The sequence below is a fragment of the Neopsephotus bourkii genome, unplaced genomic scaffold (assembly GCF_033783945.1).
Source record: "Neopsephotus bourkii isolate Nb327-2 ecotype Australia unplaced genomic scaffold, CSIRO-AGI_Nbou_v1 NB_1707, whole genome shotgun sequence".
In the NCBI taxonomy this organism is placed as follows: domain Eukaryota; kingdom Metazoa; phylum Chordata; class Aves; order Psittaciformes; family Psittacidae; genus Neopsephotus; species Neopsephotus bourkii.
In genome coordinates this window covers 5,461,335-5,477,628 of record NW_026902181.1, presented here as the reverse complement: position 1 = coordinate 5,477,628, position 16,294 = coordinate 5,461,335, and positions in this window count along the sequence as shown.

Sequence of the window (16,294 nt, the reverse complement as noted above, 5' to 3'; positions counted from 1 at the left end):
CTGTTTCAGATGTTATACAAACACAGAACAGGGTGTCCTTGCTGTAGTGAGTCTGTGTTAAGTACAAAATGGCAACAGACAGGGGCAAACCAAATAATGATGCAGCTCTAGGCAGACACAGCTGCAGGCTGTTGTCAAGCACCACACACAGGCATGGTCACAAAAATTACAGGAAATGCATGTTAGCCATGAAGAGATTGATAAGGGAAAATAAAGGTGTGTATTTAAGAACTTAGTAATGAGTATTAGATTGGCTCATGAGCTGATTGCACAGCACAGTTCCTGCTTTGGGTTTTTTTTTTCCAAAATAGGTATTAACTGGTAGTTAAGATGAAAGATTTTGTAAAGAACAAGAGCTGGAAATACTTGTGAATTATGGGAAAGAAACTCGTAAGGAGAGACATTCATAGGAAGATGAAAATGAGGTGAAAATCGGGTAAGGGGAGATGAGAGTTTTATTGTGGAAGCAAAGGGCTGAAAATCAAGAAGGTGAGAAAGATGTGTGCTGAGAGGAGGACTGAAAAGTGAATTGCAGGTGAGGACTAATTTCAACAAGATCTGATGAGAAGTGAAGTGTGATGGCAGGAGGAGAGGTGCTTGTTCTAGTTTCTAAAGACCTACAACAGATGGCAATAATTCTAGTTTGAAGACCTGGTAGTCCAAAGGTCATGGTAGTGGGAATTTTCTGGTAGGCTTTGTCTCAAACCTTTAAGCTTCTGGGTTTTCGTTTAAAATAGATTTTATTTTATTTTATTTTATTTTGTGAAAGACGATGAAGTTAGAAGACCTGCCATCAGTAACTTTTCATGTTATTGGTGTGTTAATATTCTTGGTGTTGCTACCACACTGTTGCATTTATTGCACCATATGTCCTCCTGGGGTGTCTACTTTATCCTTACCTGTGGTGCCTTGGCTTGGGCTGGTTTCCTAGCCTTGAAGATCTCCTTGGAAAACTACCTGCTGAAAAAAGAGCTTGTTTCTAAGCCTCTTAACAGGCAAATCTCATGTTGTTACAGCAGAGTATCATTTTAATGCTGATAGCAGCTGATAAGAGGATTGTTTACCCAAAGGACAGGTGTAGAAACAGACTTGGGCTTCACTTATACCCCCTCTGGTATGTTGGAATAAGTTTGCAGGCTTTTCTCCTAGAGCAAATTGCTTTCGTTACCTCTGGCCATGGAGCGTTTCTACACAAAATATACCTGGAAAACCTTAATGAGTTAATGCTTCTGTTCTAAGGGCTCAGGTTTTCTCTGTTGCTATCACTAGTTGAGCTCTGAAGATTATAGTGGCTTGGGGAGGTTTTAGTTGAAAAAGCCTACAGTTGAGGAAGACATGAAGAGGAACATGCTTTCTTCTCAGCAGATCCTTAGGAGAGGTGCAGCAGTACATATTTTTTCAAGTTCATGGAACATCAGGCAAAGATTAAACTCTGATCATTTAATTGCTTCATATATAGTGGGTGATATAAAACTCTGTTGCTGTTCTCATAAACATAAAAGCTTGCAACTTGGGCATCTATCTAAGCAATTACTTTTAGTAATGAAGATTTCTGGATTTTCTTCTGGGATTCATGGAAGTCCTGACATGTTCAAGTACCGAAGTCTGTGCTTCTCAAAAAGCTGATTCTGGGTCAGATAATAGAAACACATCTTAGAGAACAAATTCTGATGTTTGAAAACTTATTTAGCTTTACAGCAGAACAAAATGGATCTTTTAGTGTGTGTGAACTGAAGCTGTATTGAAGCTCCAGTTCCCAGGAAAATACCTGTTTCACTTTGAAAATGAGTGAAAATTTCATCAGTGGTCTCGCTGAATCTGCCATCAAAAATGTCATTAAATGAACAAGTTTCCGTGGAATGTCTTTTGACAGAAATTGCATGATCATAACTTCTTTGAGAAGAGCCATTCATTCCTATTCTAGCCTGTGTATTTCATTTTTTAGAGTTTTTGTGGTTTGAGGTTTTCCAACTGATTAAGTTCCTCTGTGAAGAAGCATAAATCAGGAATCTACAGAACAAAAAGAGGAGCAGAGAGAATGTGAAAATGGGTTTCTGAGAACAATAAGAGAAAAAATTAATTGTAATTACAATCCAAATTGAAAACAAATGCAAGGATATATTTTCCTCTTTCTTTAGCTGTATTCATCTGTGTTACCTTTCCCTTTTCTTTCATGCATGTTGTCTGAGTTTTAGTTATAAAGCATGCACAAGAGAAGTTAATTTTAGTTCTTGTGAGTTATGGTTGTGCCTTTCATTTTCTTGCAGATGTTCTGCACAGCAAGAGAGGCTTGTTGGGTCTGTTGCATTCTGCCCACAGAACATTACTAACATGCAGCTGTGCAAAAACATCTGGATAGCTTGGCTTGAAAGAATTTTGAATATGTGCATGTGAATTTCTTTCTCTAGCTTTGTGGCTGGTGTGTTTCATGGGCCACTGTTTCTGTGACGTGAGCAGTGGAGGACTTAACCTTTTTTCTGTCTTCGCCCCGGCCCCCTGCAGCATATTTTTTTAATACTTCTGGCCTCTTCCAGTAAGACTAGAGCACACATGAGCTTATTTCTGGGATGGAAGAATAGGAGGAGAAATGGAAAGCTGCTTGTTTTCAGCTCAAGCCTTGACTGCCTACTGACCATCATGTACAGGCTCGTACAGTTGATGGTGTGCTGAAATAATGCACTTGAAGTTAAATGCATTCAGCTTCTTAGAGAAACGTCATTCATCTTCCTTCCTTTTTACACAGCCACCTTCTTTAGGTATCCCTTCCTATTCCACAGGCCTTCCTCAGCTTCCCCCATCTCATCGTTTCTCATTCATTATTCCAGACTTTCTAGGCTTTTAAAGCTTCTAGGTTTTCTGCCATTCTGATCAGCTCAGTATTGTGGCTCTTATGGTACCTTTGATAGAAACTGCAGTAGGTTTGTGTGCTTTAACTCTGTTACATGGAATTGATTTGCATGTTGCATCCAGAATTCTGGGGGCCAATATAACATTTTTGACTGGTTGCTTTGAGCACTTGGTGGACACTATCTTTTGTGAGTTTTTCTACACTGATCATCTACTTTATAATTAGCTGATGTTAGACACAGCTATGTTTCTTCAGAATCTGACAGAAGATATGCTAGCTCTATGGACTATTACACACTTCTAGTGATCCATGTGGGTGCTAGTGATACAGATAGCAGTAGGCTGGAGAACATAAAGGAGGACTACAGAGCCCTGGGAGAGGTGGTTAGGGGCTCTGAAGCTCAGATAGTCTTTTTTTCAATTCTCCAGGATACAGGGAAGGACCCCAAAAAGGCTAGGAGGATTGGCCAGGTTAATAAATGGTTAGAAGTGTGGTGCAATAGTCAGGGGTTTGGTTGTCTTGCACACGGGTACTCAAGTTAGTAGGCCAAGTCTGCTGGGGGTTGATGGAGCTGGTCTGAGAAGTTTTGGTAAGAGGCTTGCCAGACTGGTCAAGGATGCTTTAAACTAGATATGTTGGGGGAGGGGGGCATCATTCCGTCACAGCACTCCCAGTCAGTTGCCAGCACCTATATTAAATGCTCAGGAGTGTTGCATCCCAACTAGAAGGAAATGCAGAAGGAAGGCCAGGAGACCTTCTTGGATGGATAAGGAGCTGCTGAGGAAAATCTGAAGGAAAAAAAAAAGCTTATAAAAGGTGGAAGCAATGACAGGCAGCCTGGGAAGAATACAGGGATGTTGTCTGGGAAGCTATCAGGAGAACTGGCTACCCTAGATTTGGAGAAGGCTGAGGTTCTTAATGACTTCTTTGCCTCGGTCTTCATTGACAAAGGCTCTGACTATACCACCCAGGTCTTGGAAGGCAGATGCAGGGACTGTGAGAATGAAGACCTTGGGCCCACTATAGGAGAGGACCTGGTTCGAGACCATCTTAAGAAACTGAACATGCACAAGTCCATGGGACCTGATGAAATTATCTGTGGGTCCTGAAGGAGCTGGTGAATTAAGTTGCTAAGCCACTGTCCATCATATCTGAAAAATCATGGCAGTCAGGTGAAAGTTCCCAACGACTGGAAAAAGGGAAATATAACCCCCAATCTCAAGAAGGGGAAAATGGGTGACCCAGGGAATTACAGACCAGTCAGTCTCACCTCTGTGCCTGGCAAAATCTTGGAGCAGATTCTCCTGGAAGGCATGCTAAGGCACATGAAAAACAACAAGGTGCTTGGTGACAGCCAGCATGGCTTCACTAAGGGGAAATCCTGCCTGACCAATTTGGTGGCCTTCTATGATGGGGCTACAGAACTGATGGACAGGGATAGAGCAGTTGATGTCATCTAATTGGATTTGTGCAAAGCATTCGACACTGTCCCACACGACATCCTTGTGTCTAAATTTAAGAGACATCAATTTGATAGGTGGACAGCTTGGTGGATAAAGAATTGGCTGGATGGCCGCACACAAAGAGTTGTGGTCAATGGCTCAATATCCAGCTGGAGACCAGTAACAAGTGGTGTCCCTCAGGGATCGGTGTTGGGACCGGTCTTGTTCAACATCTTTGTCAGTGACATGGACAGTAGGATTGAGTGCGCCCTCAGCAAGTTTGCCAATGTCACCAAGCTGTGTGGTTCGGTTGATACGCTGGAGGGAAGGAATGCCATCCAGGGGGACCTTGACACGCTTGTGAGGTGGGCTGATGCCACCCTCATGAAGTTTTACCATGCCAAGTGCAACGTCCTACAGCTGGGTCGGAGCAATCCCAGGCACAGCTACAGGCTGGGCAGAGAAGAGATTCAGAGCAGCCCTGTGGAGAAGGACTTGGGGGTGCTGGTCGATGAGAAAATGAACATGAGGTGGCTTAAGTGTGCGCTTGCAGCCCAGAAAGCCAACTGTATCCTGGGCTGCATAAAAAGGAGCGTGACCAGCAGGTCGAAGGAGGTGATCCTGCCCCTCTAATCTGTTCTTGTGAGACCTCACTTGGAGTATTGTGTGCAGTTCTGGTGTCCTCAACATAAAAAGGACATGGAACTGTTGGAACAAGTCCAGAGGAGGGCCACGAGGGTGATCAGGGGACTGGAGCACCTCCCGTATGAAGATAGGTCGAGAAAGTGTGGGCTGTTCAGCCTGGAGAAGAGAAGGCTGTAGAGACCTCATAGCAGCCTTCCAGTATCTGAAGGGGGCCTACAAGGATGCTGGGAATGGACTTTTCATTGGGGATTGTAGTGATAAGACAAGGGGTAATGGGTTAAGACTTAAACAGGGGAAGTTTAGATTGGATATAAGGAAGAAATTCTTTCCTGTTAGGGTGGTGAGGCACTGGAATAGGTTGCCCAGGGAAGCTGTGAGTGCTCCTTCCCTGTCAGTGTTCAAGGCCAGGTTGGAGAGAGCCTTGGGTGACATGGTTTAGTGTGAGGTGTCCCTGCCCATGGCAGAGGGGTTGGAACTAGATGATCTTAAGGTCCTTTCCAACCCTAACTATTCTAAGATTCTATGATTCTATAACATCTCTTTTTTTCTACTCTGGTGAAAAGCAATTTAATTTTTTTTTCTGATAAACTTGACTGGACATCAGAACAGATTAAGAATATTATCTTTTTCTGATCAGATTTGATCCAGCTGCTATTGAGCTTGAATGAAGTTTTCCTGCTGATCAGGGAGAACTGTGCCTTTTATGCTGGAGTGGGCTTTTGGTGTGTGTGTTTGTTTTTTGGGTGTGCTTTCCACTGAATTCAAGTTCAATGCCATACTATTGTATAACTACTCATTTGCAGGTTTTTTGAGGTGGTCACAGATAATGGGAATCCTGAGGTTAGATTTCTGGTCATATTTCAATGTGGTATAGCATATGCTGCTTTTTTTGTTGTCTTTTTTTCTCATCTGTTTCCAGGTCTTTAATATCTCCTAATTATACAGGTTAAAGTTGTGCTGGCTTGTGTGCTGGTAGGGAAATACTGTGACTGAAAATTGGAAATTTTTAAAGGTTTCTAATTTAAGCACCTGTCCTGGGTTTAGCAGCAGCAGTCATTTTTTCTCCTTCTTGGTAGCTGGTGCAGTGCTGTGTTTTGACTTTCAGCTGGGAACAGAGCTGATAAAAATGATTTGGTTTGGCCAAGGACTTTGTGAGCCTCATGCTCTGCCAGGGAGGAGGGGAAGCCGGGAGGAAGCAGAGACAGGACACCTGACCCAAACTATCCAAAGAGGTATTCCATACCACAGCACGTCATGCCCAGGATGTAACGGAGAGGGACCTGGAAGGGCTCGGTGAACTGCAGGGTTGGAGGAGGTATCGGTCGGTGCTTGGTCAGGCTGGGGGCAAGTTATCGGTCGCCTGGTGATGGGGTGTTGTATTCTCTTCCCTTGTTATTTCCTTTATTATTACTATTATTGGTGGTAGCAGTAGTGATTTGTGTTATACCTTAGTTACTAAACTGTTCTTATCTCAACCCATGGGAGCTGCATTCTTTTTGGTTCTCCTCTCCGTCCCTCCAGAAGAAGGGGGAGGAGTGAGTGCACAAACTGTCTGGCAGGGTTTAAACCACGACAGCACCTTTGAAAGTTTTTGGTTTTAATTTTTGTTGTATGGGTGCAAAACCAGAAGTGACAAAAGCTACTGGCTTGCTATTTAATTGCATCCTGAGCCCTACAATGACTAGTAACCTAATTAGGTAGTCAGAAAAGAAGCTTTCTTTAGCAAGGTTTACTTGGACACCTATGTAGCAGAGCAGATGGCAATATGCTTACTCTGCTTGTGGTTTTACTTGGCCAGATGTGAGCCAGATGTGAAGTATAGTTGTCTTAGTGATGTTATACTAGTAAGCTTTTTCTCTCAACTAGTGCCATTTTTTGTCTAGACAGAGACTGGACATTAAGGGAGCGGAGTATGTGCAGACTTACTCAGCTGCACTCAATGGCAGAAGGTTCCCTCCTGATAGAGAGACCAAGTTAACTTTGTCAAGGTGGGGAAGGCTGTATATGAAAGGTCATCTTGGGCTTCTCCATGGCTTCCCCTCTTTTCTATCCATACATGTGTTTTTAGCAGTAATTGCTCTTTCCTCTGGGTTTCCAGATTTGGGAATCATACCAAGGACTGTAAGGGAGCTTTATTATTTGTATTACTCACCTCTGAGGATATATTCTCTGGTTCCATCTACTTCATGAGTCCCCAGCCATTGCTGTCCATTGCGCAAGAGCACTGAAGAAGTTACGTGAATGGGCCAACTTCCTACTTTGTTCTTCCTGTTGCTTCTTTTTTTTTTGGTTTGCACTGAACACAAAGGCTTTACAGTTAATGTCATCCTTGCAATGCATAGGAAGATACTATTGTTTAATAACTTTGAGTAGTTCAAATGTGAAAAATGCATCCTCAAAAGCCAGTTTTGTCTTACTTTTAATGATCAGCTGAAGTAATTGGAAAGAAAATATTTAATTCCTAAAATTCAGACCTGTCCTTGACAGTTTGATGTTTGCTTCCCACTAATATCACCATTAATTTACCATGTTGGTACTCAGAGTTGCACTCATGAAGTGATTGTTCTAATGAGCTAGAAGCACCACAGAACAGAAAAACTTTGTTCATTTCCTTATGACTTGCAGCTTAGTTTCATTTAGAAGAGTTGTGCTGAATTGGTGGCTACTTAGATTCTTGTCTAATGAGGGAAAGCATATGCAAGATAGATACTTGTTTACTTCAAGGACCAGGAAATTTAAGAAAGCTGAGTGGGCTGCTATTTCTGTCAAGAAAATACTTCTCTTGCAATTATAATCATTTTTTCATACTAGCAAACTAAAGTGCTGTCAGTTTGATATTTATGAAATACATTCTAAACTGTAGGAGAAATCTTAGAATAAATAAGCTGTTGCTGACCTTGTTTTCTTGAAGGTGAGGCTGATGCTCCATCACTAGCTTGGCTGATTCATAAAATGGTGGCAACCACATTTGTTGTAGAATCTTATTTAATCACTTTGTCTTATGTGTTTATTTTGAATACTTGTGTCTTAGTTTCCAACCTATTTTATTTTTTTGTGGGAAGCCTGGTGAATATTAAGTTACGAAAGCAAGTATTAGGGTAGGTGCCTTTCTTCATTGTTTGCAACACAACTGGGAAGGATGGTCTTTAGGCTAAGGTCTTACCAGTCTCTGGGTAAGATGCTGAACTGGATTCTGGCCACTGGATTTGGGTTAAACCCTGTCTTTTGTAAGTGTTCTTGACTGCAGAAGGAGTGTTTTGTAAACTCTTCTTGTGACAGCTCTAACTAGAAGAAAAATGAGAATTCAATAGTTCCCGAAGCTGCTCTAGGTAATATCAAAACTGAAAGTATGTGGAGTTTTTTCTGTTTGTTTGTTTGGTTTGTTTTTTTTTTTTTTCCTTGGGTTTCTAGCTTGGGTTTTTTGTTCCTTGGGTTTCGAGAACTACAACCAAACCCAAAGGTCTGTAGTTTGGATCCAGAAATCTGAATCAACACTCAGACCTCTTGAACTGGAAGGTTGATCTTAGTGCAAAATTGTGGTTCGTGACTACTGTGATGATACAGTTAGTTATCAGTTACAGTGAAAGTTTATGTGTATGAACAGTCCCTGCAGAGGCAGTTCTATGTTAGCAAGGTTATTGTTTCACAAATACTTAGAATAAGACGAGTTTTATCTGCTTAAAGCAATTTATTGATGGCAGTCAATCTATATAAATTATTTCCTTGAGCTCCCCTTGTAGGACGAAACAGTTACCTACTCTGAACTCGTGTGCCTTTTTAGGCAAAACCACTTCTAAAAGTCCAAGAATACTGTCTTTCTGTTTTACTAATAGAGCAGGGTTTAAATCCTGCTTGACCTGTGAAAATCTGAAGACAGCCTTACATGTGTTAGGAACATCCAGATTGGATTAGTGTAATTCTTTGTTTGTAGTTCTGCCAGCATCATCATTCAGAAATTACTGCTTCAAAACACAGTAACAAAAATGATCTCTGGCGCTGCAGAAATAAGCAAGCTAAACAATCCAGACGTCTCTCCTCAGAGGCTCCCAGCTCTAACAAAATTGGCTGGGACATCTGTTTTCTGTCTTAAACTCTTTAATGATTAGTTTCCTTATTGTTTTACTGGTGTCTGTATAAGCAGAGACCCAGGCACTTTTGAGGTAATGCTGGACTTCTGGCACTAAAAAGCAATACTGAATAGATAAAATACAATCAATTTATATGAAGCAGTTTTTAAATAATATCCTCTTTGCAGCAAATTTTCTATGAGGATTTTTGTTAAATTCATTTCTTGATGGTTGGAACTAGTATAGCTCCTGAGCTGGTGGTATGTTGGAGATTTTCAAATTACTGTTTTAAAGAGTTGCAGTCCTACTTTGGGATAGTGCAGCAGGAGGGCCAGGAGACCTCCTTGGATGGATGAGGAGCTCCTGAGGAAAATTCAAATGAAAAAAGAGTTTTAAAGAAAGTGGAAGCAAGGACAGGCGGCCTGGGAAGAGTACAGGGATATTGTCTGGGAAGCTAGGGACCAGGTTAGGAAAGCTAAGGCCCAGTTAGAATTAAACTTGGCTAGGGATATTGAGGATAACAGGAAGGGATTCTAAAGGTACACAGCAAATAAAAAACAGATTAGGGAGAATGTAGGCCCCCTCAGGAAGCTCTCAGGTGAACTAGCTACACAGGATTTGGAGAAGGCTGAGGTTCTGAATGACTTCTTTGCCTGGCAAAGAAGCTGGCAAATGCAGTTGCTAAGCCACTGGCCATCATATTTGAAAAATCATGGCAGTCACGTGAAGTTCCCGACGACTGGAAAAAGGGAAATATAACCCCCATTTTCAAGAAGGGGAAAATGGATGACCCAGGGAATTACAGACCAGTCAGTCTCACCTCTGTGCCTGGCAAAATCTTGGAGCAGATTCTCCTGGAAGGCATGCTAAGGCACATGAAAAACAACAAGGTGCTTGGTGACAGCCAGCATGGCTTCACTAAGGGGAAATCCTGCCTGACCAATTTGGTGGCCTTCTATGATAGGGTTACAGAACTGATGGACAGGGGTAGAGCAGTTGATGTCATCTACCTGGATTTGTGTAAAGCGTTCCACACTGTCCCATACGACATCCTTGTCTCTAAATTGGAGAGACATCAATTTGATGAATGGACTACTCGGTGGATAAAGAATTGTCTGGATGGCCGCACACAAAGAGTTGTGGTCAATGGCTCAATGTCTGGTTGGAGACCTGTAATGAGTGGTGTCCCTCAGGGATCGGTGTTGGGACCGGTCCTGTTTAACATCTTCGTTGCTGACATGGACAGTGGGATTGAGTGCGCCCTCAGCAAGTTTGCCAATGACACCAAGCTGTGTGGTTCGGTTGATATGCTGGAGGGAAGGAATGCCATCCAGAGGGTCCTTGACATGCTTGTGAGGTGGGCTGATGCCAACCTCATGAAGTTTAACCATGCCAAGTGCAAGGTCCTACACCTGGGTCGGAGCAATCCCAGACAAAGCTACAGGCTGGGCAGAGAAGAGATTCAGAGCAGCCCTGTGGAGAAGGACTTGGGGGTGCTGATCGATGAGAAAATGAGCATGAGCCAGCAGTGTGCTGTTGCAGCCCAGAAAGCCAACCGTATCCTGGGCTGCATCAAAAGGAGCGTGACCAGCAGGTTGAAGGAGGTGATCCTGCCCTTCTACTCTGCTCTTGTGAGACCTCACTTGGAGTATTGTGTACAGTTCTGATGTCCTCAAGATAAAAAGGACATGGATCTGTTGGAACAAGTCCAGAGAATGGCCACGAGGATGATCAGGGGACTGGAGCACCTCCCATATGAAGATCGGCTGTGAAAGTTGGGGCTGTTCAGCCTGGAGAAGAGAAGGCTGCATGGAGACCTCATAGCAGCTTTTCAGTATCTGAAGGGGGCATGTAGGGATGCTGGGGATGGACTCTTCATTAGGGACTGTAGTGACAGGACAATGGGTAATGGGTTAAAACTTAAGCAGGGGAAGTTTAGATTGGCTATAAGGAGGAAATTCTTTCCTGTTAGGGTGGTGAGGCACTGGAATAGGTTGCCCAGGGAAGTTGTGAATACTCCATCCCTGGCAGCGTTCAAGGCCAGGTTGGACGAGGCCTTGGGTAATATGGTTTACAGTGAAGTGTCCCTGCCCATGGCAGGGGTGTTGGAACTTGACGATCTTAAGGTCCTTTCCAACCTTAACTATTCTATGATTCTATGATAGCTCCTTAGAGGTATTTGATGAACATACTCAGTAGTCATAGAGGGCATGGATTGGTGTTCACTATTAGGACACATATGAAGTCTAAAAATGGAATCTGTTTCTAGTCTGTTCATTGCTTTGTAGTTTGGGAAAGAACAAAAGCAAATTCTTAACTTTAACCATATGCTTTGCTAGAACATAAGAAAATGCTCAAACGCTTCCCTGTGTACTTTGTGGAATTAAGTTGCATTGAAGCTTTTATTCTGTTCCAAGTTAAATGGGTTTTCTGCATATTGTTTTGTGCAGCTGCCTCCTAATAGGAACTTGGTCCTGAGGAATGTTTTCTGGACTTTCTCACAGCCATCATATCTTTGCAGGTGAAGACTGAGCCTAGAAAGTTCCTTTTCTGTATATAGAATGTGGAAAAGTCACCCACCAAAGAGAATAGAATAGCATTTGCTTCTGTTTTCTGTCAGTTCCACCCACGCAAATTGACTTTCTCTCTGTGACTGTTTTTTAAAACAACTGATGTCAGTGGGTAGGTCAAGAGTGAGCTTATGGAAAACCTGATTTAGTTTCAATAGTATCCTCTCTGGTTTTGTTATCAGTATAATTCTGCACCTGTGTCATACAATAAAATGGGTCAGTAGAAATTTTTAACTTTCCCAGCTTTAAAGTCATGAGTGTTTGTTGTGATAATGATAATCAAGAATGATAACATGACCTGTTTGCTTTTAGTCAAGAAGCAGCAGAGGTGCATGACATGGGGAGTTTCCAACAGGTTATTTATTACTTCTCAGTCGGGGTTTATCAGGCCACCTGTATGGTGGCAATTACTAATGTAAGTAGACTCTTACTTTTCTATTTCTGAATCATTATCACAGCAATGAAACTGGAGGATTGTAAGGCTGCCTGTGTGCTGCTACTTTTAGTGCTGCTTCTGTAAGGTTCAGTTTTTGGAGATAGAGCTACCAAATACTCCTTCTTTGTACATCAATCTTCTACTCTCCCATTTAATCTCATGCATAGATTAGTATTTAAGTCTTTCTGTAACTTTTTGATGTCGGTCATGTAGGCATTTTTGTCAAATGTATTTTTAAAAATAATTTTGATTGTTCTAATAACGTGTAAATGCTTTGCACAGAAAGAAAAGAAATAGATTGGAAATTTGAGTAGAGAAGACAAAAGGACATTTCATCAACAAGATATACTTTACCGGTGCCATTCTTTCAGTATCATCATGCTTTTAATTCAAAATGCTAGATTGCAGAATGAAAAAGCTAAGGATGTCTGTAAGGTGTTTATCTTAATTTGTACTTACAGTAGAAACTTTTTAAACTGCTTGAAGTGTTTTGCCTTCAGGTGTGTTTAGAAATTTTAAATGAAGTATTCTATGATTGAAAGTGTGAATTCATCAAAATATAGATCAACTTCATCAAAATTTCATTGGTTTAGTTTTTGTGAGAACTGGAGAGTGTGGGCCATCCGAAAGTGTCTTGGCATCTGGGATAATCAAGTGTAAGAATACAGGAATTTCAGGGAAAGGACTAAACCCCTATCAGCTCCTCAGTAACTGAAAAGGAGTAACAGGTACCTCTCCTAAGTTACAGTAGTCCCTACGTATATGTTTATTGTGTACAGTAGATCTGAGATAATGTGAATTTGCTTAGCCCTAAGGTTGAAGCTGTAGATATTTCTAATAAGCTAATAGTTGGCTGTTTATTTGGTTTGGGGAAGACTGAGGACATAGGCACAAGCAGGTTACTGAGCATACATCAGCTGCATTAACTAATTGTAACATATGCCCCACGACTGAGGTAAGCATGAACAAATTTAATTTATGCAAATGCTACTGGATCAAATTCTGCTTTCCACAAAAGTTTCCTCCAAAGCAGTATTTCCAGAAGGAAACTCTGCACTTGACATCTAGTATTGTACCCAGTTCAGGTGTCTGTGTTGCATGGATAGGTTGCTGATGTTCACACAACAGTGAAAAGTGCAATATGTGTCTCTGTTGCCAATGTGGGACACACTGAGTGGATGAGATGTAAGAAAGCAAGATGTGAGGCAGTCTTACAAGATCTCCTCTTACACAGGAACTTGCTGAAGCACAAAATTGAGATAAATTTCCCATGGTTGTACAACAACATTCTGTTCCCCAGCACAGTGAAGTATTGTGAATAAGCTGACATAAAGGGTAGAAAAGATTTTAGAAAGAAAAACTGAGTGGCTGTGTATGGATGCAATTTCCTTGCACATTTTAAGCTCCTTATTTTGTGGCTGATTTTCTTTAAACATGTGATACACGTTGCCAGCCTATAGTTAAAACTCTATTCCCCCAAATGGTATTAAAATGTTGCAATAATTCAGCTGGGAAACGTAGAGTACAATTTCTTTCGTTTTAAGGGTTGAGAGGTCCTTATCTAATGTTTCTAACAGTTCATCTGTTAGGTTCTTGCTACCTCAGACTGTGCCTTTTATTTCAAGTGAAATTGCAACAGATTTAATGAAGGGAACATTTTGAAACCAATTTTCTGTCTTCTTTTCCTAAAGGGATTAAACTGCTAATGTAAATGTTCACAATAAAGCAATACTCACACACATGATGAAATTTGAGATCCAATCATTCTCTGTCATTCACATACTTAGAAAGAGTTGATTAAAATTAGTGCACCCTTCATGTGCCCCTGCCTTTTCCCTCAATTTGTCACACCATCAAGAGAATGAAATAGAAATTCCATTGGATTTGAACTGACTTAACCCCTGCAGTAGACAGGTTATAATGAACCTTAATTTGCGGGATGTGGTGGGTGTCATACTGTAGACCTGCATCAAGGTACAGATTTGAATGACGGTATGTATTTTCATGGCATTCTGTTCTAGAAACATGTTAAAGGAAGAATTTCTGCAAGAAAAGGAGGAAAGGGGATGAGAATTTTTGCTTTGACTGTGGGCTATAGAGATTTTCTTTCAATTGGAATTCTGAATTTATCAATGTAAAGAAAAGAAAAGCCATAATCCTGACTAGAGTCAGACTGCACATCTTTCTGGCAAGGAAAAAGCATTTTATTTTCAGAATTAAAATATTCTGACTTAAATATTTAATTAAGCAGTCGATTTTGTTTTTCTGCTCCATCCCTGACAGTGTTCAAAGCGAGGTTGGACAGGGCCTTGAGCAAGCTGGTCTAGTGGGAGATGTCCCTGCCCATGGCAGGCAGGTTGGAGCTAGACAATCTTAAGGTCCTTTCCAACCCTAACCATTCTGTGTTTCTATGTTTAAAAGGGAGTTCTCTCCCACACAAACCACATGGGTGTCTGACTGGTAAGACAGACTGGTAAGGAGGCTTGTTAGTCTTCAGTAGCTTATCATTGTTTTTGAATTATTAAACATTTTATGGAGTGTGATATCTAGGCAACTAACCAGGAAAAGTCTAGGGGTTTGAGATTTAAAACACAAAACTGACTCTGTCAAGCATTAATACTGACAAAAAATTTCACAAGATAAACCAGAGATAGTATGGAAAGAAACTGATGATGAGTAGGTTGGTGGTTGCTACAGACCCTGAAGGCTGTTCACAAAAATTATTTGTGAAATGTTTGTAGTGATAAGAAAAGCACCTAAAAGAAACCTTGGAGACTGATCATGAGGGATTTGCATCACTCCAATATTGATTAGAATAATAACTGTGCAAAACCCAAGGAAGGCGGGCTTTTAGAGCTACTCTAGTGTAGTGCTACTTTCATAATGCAATTTGTTGAATGGTCAATAGAGCCAGAGGATGTTTTGGACCTAATCCTTGGAAATAAATCAAGTGCTTTATGATTTAATAAGGCTGGAAAATGGGTACTACTTGTATGTGAGTAAAACCTTCCAGTGCTTTCATCCAATTTGAAATTCTTGTTATGAGAGAGCACTAGATGAAGTAACACGAAAGTGACTTTGAGAGACTGTAAAATGCCCCAAGGTATTTTGATTAGAATTCATCAGTTTACAGCACAAGAGTGGGACAGCAGTCAGAAGAACTGCAGCTGCCGTTCACCCCATTGCGCTAAGCACATGGACAAAAGGACAGCAGACACCATTGTGGGGAAAAAGGCTCAAGGCAGGATGTAAGCAACAGGTATGCAGCTTTCAACATACAGATGACTGTATAAACAAATCTGTTTTAAAGATAATTGAGAGTAAATATGAATACTGAACATGGAGAGGGATGTGGTACATTCTAACCTGAGGTCAAGGGTTTTAAAAATATACTGACAGTGGTGTGTATGTATGTGGGAAATTGGTTCCCCGGGGAGCCTGGAACAGAGTTGAGAATGGAGAATGAAAAAAAAACAGCTGACACTTGTTTTATTGGAAAACAACAACAAACTCAGCAAATCCCCCCCTCCCCAATAAAACTTGCTTATTTACTGGGGGTGGTGATGTTGTTTTTAGAGAGAAAGAACAGAAGAAATGTGGCTTTGTCAAGGAGATAGGTGAATTAGCTAAAATTCGGAGCAAGCTAAAACAAATAAACAGACCAAATAGCAGGTGACATGTTCATCAAACAAATTAGATTATATTCAGGGCTCGGGAGAGGAGAGAAGAAATCTCTCAGTATTAAAGGAAGAAAGGGCAACAGGTGAAGCCTTTATCTGAGTCAGTTTAGGAAACTTGTTTTCTAAAATTGATGGCTTGGCTTCATGAGCAAAGATTTGGGAAGGGCTTTAACCATGCTTACGACAAGCATGATGACCAAGGGCATGTGGGATATGTAAATCTGGTTGGAAAAAAAGGGTGCGTAGGCAATCAAGAAGTGCCCGACCAGGACTGTCATCTTCTGAGCGATCTTGAGCTACCCATGTGCTGGTCTGCCCACATGCAAGGTTGGATCTGCAGCTACCCATGCACCTTGTCACCAACCATTTCAACCCTCGCCTGTCCATACAGACAAGTGAGAGTAAGCCCTTCCAGCCTATGCAGTGGATTTTTTAGGTGAAGCGTAGCTTGCGCAGAACTGGCCTCACCCTTTACACCTGAGGTTTAACTGCCATGGCCTAGCTAGTTAGGACGGTGACAGCAAAGTCCACAGGTCATAGGTTTTGTAAGAGTGTCCTTCTCTTTGATGGAAGACCATACAAGGCTAGACGAGCGCCATCAGCCTG